Source organism: Stylophora pistillata, chromosome 11 (genome assembly GCF_964205215.1).
Source record: "Stylophora pistillata chromosome 11, jaStyPist1.2, whole genome shotgun sequence".
NCBI classification, from domain to species: domain Eukaryota; kingdom Metazoa; phylum Cnidaria; class Anthozoa; order Scleractinia; family Pocilloporidae; genus Stylophora; species Stylophora pistillata.
The window spans coordinates 1,883,557-1,895,000 of NC_142529.1; the positions used below are offsets into that span (position 1 = coordinate 1,883,557).

At 38.1% G+C, this 11,444-nt stretch overlaps 1 protein-coding gene and 2 pseudogenes across 9 annotated transcripts in view; all 3 read left to right on the forward strand.

Annotated features, from left to right (window-relative positions):
• LOC148719634 (uncharacterized) overlaps positions 1–1,623 on the forward strand; it is a 32,627-nt gene extending 31,004 nt beyond the window's left edge. For all 7 annotated transcript variants that reach the window (XM_088738740.1, XM_088738737.1, XM_088738736.1 and 4 more), the window contains one exon: positions 189–1,623. The gene's annotated coding sequence lies outside the window, so the exon portion shown is untranslated. The remainder of the gene's footprint in view (positions 1–188) is intronic.
• An 810-nt stretch (positions 1,624–2,433) lies between these two features.
• On the forward strand, positions 2,434–8,366 carry LOC148719635 (dipeptidyl peptidase 2-like; annotated as a pseudogene). The gene is made up of 8 exons (XR_015993257.1): positions 2,434–2,608; positions 3,427–3,563; positions 3,655–3,818; positions 4,209–4,347; positions 4,598–4,685; positions 5,520–5,578; positions 5,768–7,169; positions 8,199–8,366. The product of XR_015993257.1 is annotated as a dipeptidyl peptidase 2-like (transcript).
• A 394-nt stretch (positions 8,367–8,760) lies between these two features.
• The window catches only part of LOC148719636 (solute carrier family 4 member 11-like), a 3,617-nt pseudogene continuing 933 nt past the window's right edge, over positions 8,761–11,444 (forward strand). Inside the window, exons 1-3 of the transcript XR_015993260.1 lie at positions 8,761–8,953; positions 9,422–9,591; positions 10,899–11,444. The exon at positions 10,899–11,444 is cut by the window's right edge and continues 933 nt beyond it. The product of XR_015993260.1 is annotated as a solute carrier family 4 member 11-like (transcript). The remainder of the gene's footprint in view (positions 8,954–9,421; positions 9,592–10,898) is intronic.

Genomic DNA, 11,444 nt, shown 5'->3' on the forward strand with positions numbered 1-11,444 from the left:
GTTTATGGAGAAAACAATTATAACTTCTGCTAAGTGATGAGTTCTGCTTCTGAAAATTTAAATGCTCAGTATAGAGGTTGAAAGCTCAATTTTTGTCAAATTAAATGTGGTGTCTTCACAGGTGTAGATATAATTATTCTTCAGCAAACAAATACATTGAATTAATTAAGAACTATTGTGTTTTACAGATAAGTTGAACAGATCATTACAAGTGTCTTGGCTGACAAGCCCCCTACAATCATCCATGTTGATTGGAACTGATCTTCAGACATCACATGGTAGCAAACCATAAAGCAATGATGAGATGAAGACATAAGTGAGCAATGCTGTAGCTCTTTCTCTACTGGGTGATTAGATACATTTAGGTGATCATATCAGTCTAGAAACTAGTGCTGGCCTCTGAAGCCTACATTATGAGCAACATGTTATGTATTTGAAAGTGTGAGGAAGGCATGTACAATTAGAGCAAACGTTTTGTACACACAAATTGATGAGCCTCAAAAGAATCTAACAAACATGACAGACTCTAAGGAAGACTTCCTTGTCTTAATTGACTCAGGATTCTTTCAGAAAGAAATGTGTAATAGTCACCTCAATTTACTAATGTCTTGACACAGGCACTTAGAAAAATATCCAGTGAATGTTATGTGCTTGGTTGAAACTCAGGTTGAAGTACACTTCTGTCGAGAGTGTTGGATTGTTCCTGAACTGATACGATCTCTGAACTCAAGTTAGGTCACCAACTCAAGATAATGTTTCATTAAAGATCCATGGTTGATAGAGAATGTTAACTGAAGTCCTTTTTTTGTGATAAATTTTTTCTATTTCAGTTGTTAATGTTTACTACAGATGGATATTAATTAACACATATATGTAGTCAAGAAAGAACAGGAAGAAAGAAATTTCTAAAGAGTTTCGTTAAGTTACAACTGTACATTGAAACTGCCTAATTGTGGTTAGAATTTGACCAGCTTTACATAGAATAATCAAGTGAATTCTGTGTCCATCTTTTGATGGAAAGCAAAGAAAACAGGTTTTTGGCCCTTTCACTCCCAAGATCTCTGATCAGAAGAAATTCACCTTTCTGTCTGCCATATAATTCTGGTTATGTTAGTTCAGAGAATTTGGTATAGGATCAACCACTAATTTAAATTTTTTCTTGATTCTCACCACTTGCCTTTGTGACATTGTAATTGATATTGTACGGATAAATTCTATTTTTGTCACTCCTGGAAATTGAAGGGTTGAGATCATCAACAGGTTCAAAACCTTGTTTTCTTGTTACATATGATACACAAAAAGGTGTGGAAAACTTTTGTGAGGCATTCCTTACTCATCGCAGGCATCTGGTTCCTTTTCCAGTTTGTCACGATTTTACTTGTGATGTGTAAGTAATTTGGTTACTTGAGTTCAAATTCGTTGAACTCGAGATTTTGTAAATAATTTCATTTTGTCTTGAAGATGAAAGGTTACAGCTCTACGAATTTTCAGCAACTTCCATTTATGGCTGGCACCTCAACTGCTCACACACTTTGCAAGTACAAAGAGTTTTCAATTTCCCTTTATTTATTACATTTCATACCATTAAAGTTCTTTTTAGAAATAAAGTATTTTTTTAAACCATCCATTGTTGTAGTTCTTGGATTCTTAGTTTTAAACTTTATTGTTTACAGTATCTGGAAACATGTTCTGTCCATAATTTAGTAGAGGGGCTGTTTTTTTTTTTTTCTTTTTTTCTCTTGTGATAATTATGTGAATTTTGAAATCTGAAAGGGGGGATTCAGTCATTCAAAGCAGTGTGATTTCATATGTTCCTCCCATGTTTTGCAAGCGTATTGGTTCAAAGTTTTGATTTAATCATTATAGTGTATATGCCTCATCGAGTTGTTAAGAATCTTTTTTACTTCAGTGAAACTTGTGTTAACCAGTCAAACCTCTTTTCAACTTTATTTTTACTTGACCTAAAGTGGTACAGAATGTGTAATTGTATTACTTTTGTAAAAGGAGATTGGGGATTCTAAAACCTTTTTTCTTTTGTACCAAGTAACATGCTATTACTGGTCAAATATCAGAAACGGTCACCGTACTTCCTTTAATTAGCCCCTACGTTCAAACAACAGAAATGAGCGTCCTCTCCCGAATAGAAACCAGTAGGAACCTACCCCCCCCCCCCCAGGCATTATAAAGCACCCTTCTCCCCCTTACCGCTCCCCCTTGGAAGATACAGTACTGGAATAGACAAGATTTTTCTTCGATAACCAGGATACTTCTCCGATGTTCTGTCACATTAATCCGTTGTATTGTTGTGATGTGTTTTATCTGCCTCCGTTGGACCCTCCCGAGATGTGACAGGTTGAATTGTTGGTCACGCAGAATCACGCAATCCTCAAGACTAGTTAGCTTGTCACAAGACCCTCACGTGTAGATTATTTTCCGACAAACACGAGGATGGCTGGCTACTTGGAGTTTCTTATCGTGATATCCTCTCTTTTTGTTATCGTAGGGGCTACTGTTCCTTACAAGACAGCTTATTTTGAGCAAGATCTCGATCACTTCAACTTCGTTCAAGCCAATAAGGTTACGTTTAAGCAGCGTTATATCTACACAGGTATTTATTGAAGCGTTGTAACCATAATTTCTTACACGGATGGAGCTTTGGAGGTGAAGCTACACAGTTCCGATTAATATGTCAGAGAACATGGTTAAATCGTATAGCTCTCTTTTTCAAGTTTTCTTTAGTGTATTTATGAAGTTTACTTTCTGTGAGATTGCATAATCTGTTGGAACAAATAATCATCGAAAGTAAACCACCACTCTCTTTCTCCCACACTTTATTGTCAATGAAAATTACGTGGCCCAGCTGAATCTTAAAAATATGCGTTACCTCTGAGCATATTTTAGCAGAACTCTATAGTTAAATAATTCAAATTGATACAAAAGTGTTGGAAGTTAAGTAATGTGTCGATCACGTGGCAGCTTCAACATCCCCTTTGCTCAACCCCCACCCCCACCCCCCTGCGCGCGGCAGTTGAACTTTTGAAGATTGGTTCGTTCAAACCCCCACCCCCACCCCCCCTTCTGGGCCAGAGGTTTCATTGTGCGATCAACAAATGTTGTAGAATTTAGCAAAGTCATGTGTTAGTTTTTGTGGCTGCTGTTGGGTTTTTTCAGGAGGAGGCACCCATAAAATGCAACCAATTTCACTAGGCTCTGCCTATATTCTTATATACTTGCACTGAAAAGAAAGAGAAAAAACAAGAAATCCTTGAAGTGAAAAAAAGGAAATAAGTAGTTGCACCCACCCTGTCCATAGTTCACATTATATCTTTTGTACTCCTTGAAGCACCAGCTTGTAAACTCCTCACAGTATGGAGAACTTTTGAGTTTTAATCATTTGTTAAGCTCAGTGTCCATGTTTCCTCACAGATCAATACTGGGATGAAAAAGGACCAATTTTTTTTTACACTGGCAATGAAGGACCAATAACTGGTTTCTGGGAAAACTCAGGCTTTGTTTTTGAAGCAGCTCAGAAGTTCAGTGCTTTGGTGGTGTTTGGAGAACATGTGAGTATACAAGGATGCTTTGTGATAACGTTGAATTGTTGGTGCTCTGATCTCTTGTTATTTATTGTGCTCTGTTGTCATTCCCTTTCAGAGATACTATGGAGAATCCCTTCCATTTGGTTTGTCCTCATTTGATCACGACAAAGTTGGTTACCTTTCAATGGAGCAAGCCCTTGCAGACTATGCAGTCCTTGTGACTGACCTTAAGATTCAGTTCAAGGCCACAGAGAGTAAAGTTGTGGCATTTGGTGGCAGGTACATTGTAATAGAACTTGACAAAGAAATGTTTTGGCAATTGTGATCACCTGCATCGAAAGCATGGCAAGGAGTTTAAACTCTGTACCAATAACAAGATTCCAGTCTTTGTTTCCATTCAAAATGTGAACATTTGAACAGCCAAGAACAAGAGAAAATTCCAAATATTTGGAATTGTGTCAGAAAAGGATTAAATTTTTGAAGTGAATTTATATGGGAGCAAATGAGCACCATAACTGCGGTATTCTTCAACATACACACAAAAAAACCAAATTAAGGAAAATGAAGACCTTTCTTGAAGACCAAGAAGAGGGATTGATGAAAGACTCATTAAACTTAATTTAATGAGGTATTCTGCATCAGTATCTGTCCTTGGTCTATTTTTTCCAGTTATGGTGGAATGCTAAGTGCTTACATGAGGTTCAAATATCCAAATGTGATTGATGTTGCCTTGGCAGCCAGTGCTCCAATTTACATGGTCACTTTCCAAGGAAGTGAAAGAGACTTTTTCTTCAGTGCAGTAACAGAGGTAAAGAAAGGAGACTGACAATTATTTCTCTCTCCTGGGATATGTAATGGAGGATAGTGAAAATGCCATTTAGTGATTGATTTAATTTTTAGAAATTCTCGCTCTTTTTTAATGATGTTAGTAAAAGAAAAACTTCTTTCATTAACTACAGCTGCAAAACTATCATAGCTGGACTTTTGTTGTCACGTTATAGTTAATTTTAAAACAAATAGGTATTTCAATTGATATAATTGTATTGTTTGTTTCTAAGGACTTTTTAAATGCTGATGCCAGTTGTCCAGGTTATGTTATTACAGCCTTTGAAATGATTGAGATGCTGAAAAATCAAGGTGCAGAAGGTAAAATGAATCAGAGTTAGATGTAGGAAACCCATGGAATTGCTGAACGCTTAAAATCTAATGAACAATACAAAAACCAGAAAATAGGTTATAAAATGTGTTTTCAGAACACTAAATTCTCTTTACAATTTAAAAGGAAATGTGTAGCAACTCAAAGAGGGTTTTGGAAATGAAGGGGTTTACATCTTCCACTCTATTCAGGTTGGAAATTTGGAATGTTGGTGTAAAGCAAGGGACTAGGGAACCAGGGGAATACTCTCATAGTGAGAGATGAGTATGCAGCATTATGACAGGAGGCAATTGCTTCATTACTGTACTGTCGGGCGGCAAGGACGACTCAGTGAACAACGCGAACAATCTTTATTTCCAAACTCGAGCATGAGGAGCTTGCTCTAAGTAACTACAACGTGATGCCCGTAGCCCGTATGTAGTTTCTCTCAGAGGGGGCCTAAGTACGGGTGACAGGCCAACAGTACCATCCTCTTTCCCTAATATTAAGGAGTGCTTTTAGAAAGCTTTTAAAGCAAGTGTCAAAATCAAAACCTAATTTCTTTTAATTAATTGATTTTAAAACATGGGTCCATATAACAAGGAGCTGGATAGCCTGCTAACAGGCTCCCGGCTTCACGCCCTCCAAGCTGGGAGCCTGTTAGCAGGCTTGGAGCTGGATAACTTATTCCATGTGGTAGGTACATGGATTTTCTGTGTGAATGACATAGCAGTAGTTACAGTTTGTTTCAAATTGATGTTGTATAATTATCTGGAGACCATTAATTCTGGTCTGGAGTTATAATTCAAGTTTCATTTATTTGATCAACTGTGTTCATTTAATAGGACTTGCTGAACTCTCAAAGATATTTAAACTCTGCAAACCACTAAAGTCAACAGAACAGGTAAGGTTTATCAGATCACCATCACTCAAAAACTGTCATGGTTGTCAAGTGCATGATTATATACTCAAATTGCAGGAAGCAGGAGTTTATTTTCTACATCAGTGGTATCTTCCTCCCTTTTACTTACTTTTTGTTTCCTCTCATCCATTTATTTTTTCATCAATTATTTATTTTTTGTTTTCATTTTAGATCCCTCACATGTTAGGTTGGATTCGGAATTCTTTTACGACCCTAGCTATGGGTGATTATCCTTACCCAACAGACTTCCTGGCTCCACTCCCTGGGCATCCTGTGAACTTGGCATGTAAAATGATGGCAAGTGCATCATCCAAGGTTGAAGGTCTGGCTGAGGTCACAGCTTCAGTGTACAATGGCACTAATGGAACACTGACTTGCCTTGACCCAGATACAGAGTACATTGAATGTGCTGACCCCACAGGGTGTGGTCTGGGTCCAGACAGCCTTGCATGAGACTATCAGGTATTGGATTGCATCCTAGTTTTTCAGCTCAGTAGTTCAGCAATTGGTTACGGTAACCATGGTTTCCATGGGATGTAGGAACTGTGCTTCATCTCTGAAGCTACCAGTTCAAACTATGACAGAGTTACAGTAACTGGCAATCAGCGGTCTTTTCTTAGACTTAGAAAGCACGGAAAGCCGTAAAAATCTTGAACAAAAGCCCATCTTTCAAACCGGCAGTCTAAATCCCACAGGGATCAACAAACGCTTTTCATTCCACTAATTTATTCTTGTTTTTCTCGTTGCCATGTTCCCACCAATAACGTAGCTCCATTTTCTGCCTTTAAAAGCACACACAACCCACAATTCGTCTATTCGCTCCGACGAAGGGCTAACCCTCGAAACGTCAGCTTTTGTAATCGTTACGGTGGGCAATTTACCATTTCAACTTTGTTGATATATCTAAATTATATCCTTATGTTGAATTGATAATCCGTCAAACTCATGACAAAGTAAAGCACAGCTCAGTCAACAACACGCTGATGACTATTTGTGAGAGATTTTGGATTCTACGAGGGAGACAGGCAGTGAAGCGCATGCTTAAACTTTAAGTTACTTGGCGAAGACTCGAAGGTCTGCTGTACTCAAGCTACAATAAGGACTTTAAGCAGTCAGGACAGCAACGCCACAGAAGACATCGATTAAAAAATGAGTTTTTCTTTTAGTTAGAATTTCCAAAATGGCTGCATGTGTTTACCGTCTCATAGGGCGCCAGATCAAACTCAACATAATGCATAAAAGCAGCGTTGAGTTCCAAATGTAAATTAAAATGATTTGCCTCCGCAGTTTCGCTTCCCAGACGACGCAGATTTGGGTGATTTCTCGTTGTTGTTTTGCAAAGGACGGCCAAGAAATCTACAGAGTTTTAAAACGCACGTGCTGGGCTATTGTTCTGCCAATTAGATCTATTGTTTTTCCAGGTTCTCGTTGCCGTAGCCATCGTGGTTTGCTTAAAGTCCCTCCGATTTACCAAGCGTTAGCATCTCCGAAGATCCACCATTTACTCTTACTGGAGTAGACTTTGCGGGTCCTCCTTTCGTATGTGGTAATTCGACTACTGAAAGCGACAACAGTAAGTGCTATATTTGTTTATTTTCATGCGCTTCAACAAGACCTGTACACCTCACTGTTGAGTCTTTCCTGTTAGCGTTTCGCCACTTTACAAGTCGTTGGGGACTGCCTGCAACTCTAATGTCCGTTAATGGAAAAACATTCGGAGGATCCGGAAAGGAAATTGTCAAGATTGCACGGTCGAAAGAAGTCTTGCGTTACTTAGCCATCAGTGGTGTCAGCTGGAGATTTATTATTGAGAAGGCCCCTTGGTGGGGAGGCTTCTGGGAGAGATTAATCCAGAGCATCAGGTGTTCTATGAAAAAGTCCCTTGGCAGAACCACCTTAAGCTACGATGAGTTAAACACCTTGCTTGTCGAGATCGAATGGGTCGTTAACTCAAGACCTCTGGCCTACGTAGAGGACGATCAAGATGGCATGAGTTACACACTTTCCCCTTCATACCTAATCAATGGGCGACGAGTAACCAATACTGCGAACAACAGTCATTTTGAGGTCATCAGCACCAACGAATTGCTTACACGAAGAGCAAGACATCATCGCCACCTTCTTTGCCAATTTACTGACCAATGGAGAAAAATCTATCTATCTAATTAAGAGATTCTACATTTATGATTAGGCTGTAGTCCATTCCACATTTTTCTTTTCTGCCCACTGTCATGGCAGTGCTCTCATTATTTAATTTGTTTTTTGTTGGGTTAAAGTTAGTGTGTTCACTAAAACCTTTTACTTGAAAAAAAGTGCAAGTGTCCATGAGACATTGGTGACAGGGCTTCACTCTAATGACCTACAAGCCAACAGCAGGCATTTATAACTAAAAGAGTACACAAGATTGCATTACAAGATAGTTGATGAACCTTACAAAGCCTCAGATATATTATTAAGACTATTAAGAATAGTAAAGCATGACAGTATTGATTTCAGCTGGATTTTCAATAGATGATTTAATTGCTTATTTTTAACCCAGTCATTTTTACTATCTACTAAGCAGTGCTGAGGAGTCATCAATTTTAACTTATTTTTTTATTAGACTGAAGAAAGGCAGTGCATATCATTGGGATTTACTTGTTGTAGCTGTAGTCAACGGCTTTCTATCCATTTTTGGCCTGCCATGGGTACATGCTGCCCTACCTTACTGGCCATTTCATGTCAGGGTACTGGCAGATGTTGAAGAGAGAGTAGACAGAGGGCCTGTGTTTGAAATGTGAGTTTGATAACTCCAGTGTACATAGCAAGAATTCTTTATTCAGTTGTTAGTTAAAAGGTTGTCAGAAAAGTGTATGAATTATGTAAATTATGGTGGTGCACTTGTACTACGGCATGAAATGTGAAAAAGGAGCAGAGGGCAATGTGAACACCTAACAGTTATTTTGCATAGCAGCCACTCTCTGAACTTCAAAAGCCAGTTGACTTCATTTGCCCTTAAATTTTTTGTTAGTCGTAACTTTGAAAAGTTCTTCAACTGAATTGCAATCTATCTGTGGATTACAAATATTTATGCTTTTCCTTGGTTAAGTAACTGAAGGCTATTCGAGAATAAAAACGAATAAGAATTGATGATTGTCCATGTGTTCTTTTTCCTTTTGCAGCATTGTCAAAGTTAGAGAAACAAGACTGACTGGGTTTCTCTCCAGCACTCTCATTGCATTATCACTGTTAATGTTACCCATTCCTCTCACTCTAATCCCCACACCTGTCCTTGATGGCCTGTTTCTTTTTATGGCCATGACCTCCTTATATGGTAACCAGATGTTTGAAAGAGCATTGCTGTTGGTCACAGAACAGGTTGGTAGAAATCATACTCTTTTGTCACAGGGTTGTGCCTTAACAGAGTTTAGGTGTCACAGACGAGTTACATGATATGCCTGTGGGACACTTTGTGCCACTTTGTCATTGAAAGTGCAATTTTTCAGTGCGCCCTGGATTTTGCAGATTTAGAGTGTCTAGGTAATTCTCTGAAGAGCACAACCCTGTGTGTGCTAATACTGCCTCTTTTCATGTATATCAAATTTTGTATTAATTCTGAAAGAGCATTATGTTTTTCCTCTCTTGATCTTATGGTTCAACTCTGTGTTGATTGGGACACAAATTTACATTATTTCATCAACTTAACTCCTATGTCATAAGAAATTAAATTTGGTTATTGCAATTTATGACAATCCTCTCTTAATGATGAGTAAGTTTTTAATACTTAAATTCATTTCTAAAAGATCTGAAAATATGAGATTTATTAAAAGATATTAAATGTTATAGGCTGCCTACCCACCAAACCACTACATTCGACATGTGCCTCAGAGAAAGATGCACCTGGACACTGCTCTGCAGTTCTTACAGCTTGGTATTCTATGTGGATTTGGATTTGCCCCATTGCCATATCTTAAGATGGTGTTTCCTGTTCTACTCATGTTTATATTGCCAATCAGGTAAGAACAAATTACCATTATAATTAAGTTACATCTGTGGTTAATCCTTTAATTACCATGAGTAACCAAGACATAATTTCTCCCTACAATATCAAATCAAAATGAAACCGAGAAGTGATGAGAAGAAAGACAAAATCATATAAATTGGGGGATTATTTGTTGATCCAAAACCAAATTCTTCAAACTAACATCAAAAGAATTGTATAGCAGACATTAAGAAGAATAAGTAGTGAAATTTTGGGAGTGAAAGAGTTAAATAAAATGAGAAAGATAAAAATATTTTAAAACTTTTTCCTTGTGCCTAATTTTGAATCCTCCTTTAGGATTCAGACCCCCTTTAACTTCAGTTTTTGCAATAGATATTATGTTAGGAAAAATTTCAGTGGGACAAGATAAACCATAATGGTGTAAAAAAACACTGTCTTTTTTCGGAGTTATTCGCAATGTAATAGCTGAATGATTCAAAAACAGGATGAGGTACATCCAAAAAGATAATAGATTGGCTACAAAGTTCACCCAATGCTTTCTTGAATGTAATTCCAGAAGTTAAGTTTGTGCTCCTTGATGCAAAAAACCTCTTTGCTGGTCTACCATCTGAGTAGAGGAGAAATTGTTTGCAAGATTTATTTAATCACTTTCACCAGAGTATGGTGAGGGTCGCACAACAGAGCGAGGCTCCAAATTAAGTGCGCCCAATATCCCACCCATCCCACCCCAGGGGAGGACATCCATCACACAGTAATCTCGTGTGTGGGAAATTAACGTCTCCTACCCCAACCCTGCAGGAGACGGGACCTCCATTTATTCGTCCCTATCCGAGAAGACTAGAATATCCAACCAATTCTTGATGTTATAGAAAGGTAGCAAATTCTTCTCAATTATTTTAAGACCCTGAGTGTTGGTCCGGCCGGGGCTCGAACCCTCGACCTCCCGCACAACAGTCCAGCGCTCTATCCATTGAGCTAACCGGGAGGCGGTTAACTAACCAGGAGGCGGTTAGCTAACCGGGAGGCGGTTGTGCTAACCGGGAGGCGGTTAGCTAACCGGGAGGCGGTTAGATTAGCCACACACAGCCTTTTGTATGTTGTGATTATGAGATGGCGTTAGACAGTTTGTTGTGCAAAAGAGTGTGAACATATTTTAGTATGTTGGTGACATTTGTAATAACAAAATCATGCTATCTTTGTTTAATTTATAAAAAGTCTATTAATTGTTATGTAGTACTAGGTCATTAACAAGCAATTAGAACTACAACTGTAACAACTTATTTGATAAAATTTAATGAAATCATGTCTTTAATTTTGCAGGCATCTTCTTGTTCCCAAACTGATCTCTTCAAAGTATCTTGAGGCTTTAGATGCTCACTTGTGATAAGTGAATTATTCAGCTTTTTTAAAACAAACAGACAAATCAGAATAGTTCTTCAAGCATGTGGATGTAGAACTATAGTATGTTTTTCTAGAACAGTTAACTTCTTAAGAGCTACACTTTAGAGGTAGATTTTGATTTATAATTGTTAACAAACCAAGCTGAGCTATGGGTAGGATAGTGATTTAACCAACAGAATTCATTCTGGAGCAATTGCAGAATACCCGGCCACCTTTGTCCACCTCATTTACCTGTGTTGAGAGGCTATGAAGAACGAAGCATAACACAATAGAGGCTATTCTTATTCAATGACATGTAAATGAGTGGCCGGGTATTCTGCATTCTAGCCGGCATTCTATATCCTTGAAAGAACCTTAGATTACCCTGTACATCATGTGATATTTACTGGACTTGGCATATTTTTTTTTTTTGGGGAGGGGGGGAGGACATTTAATTTTTGACGCTTTTTCTTATAAATGAACATG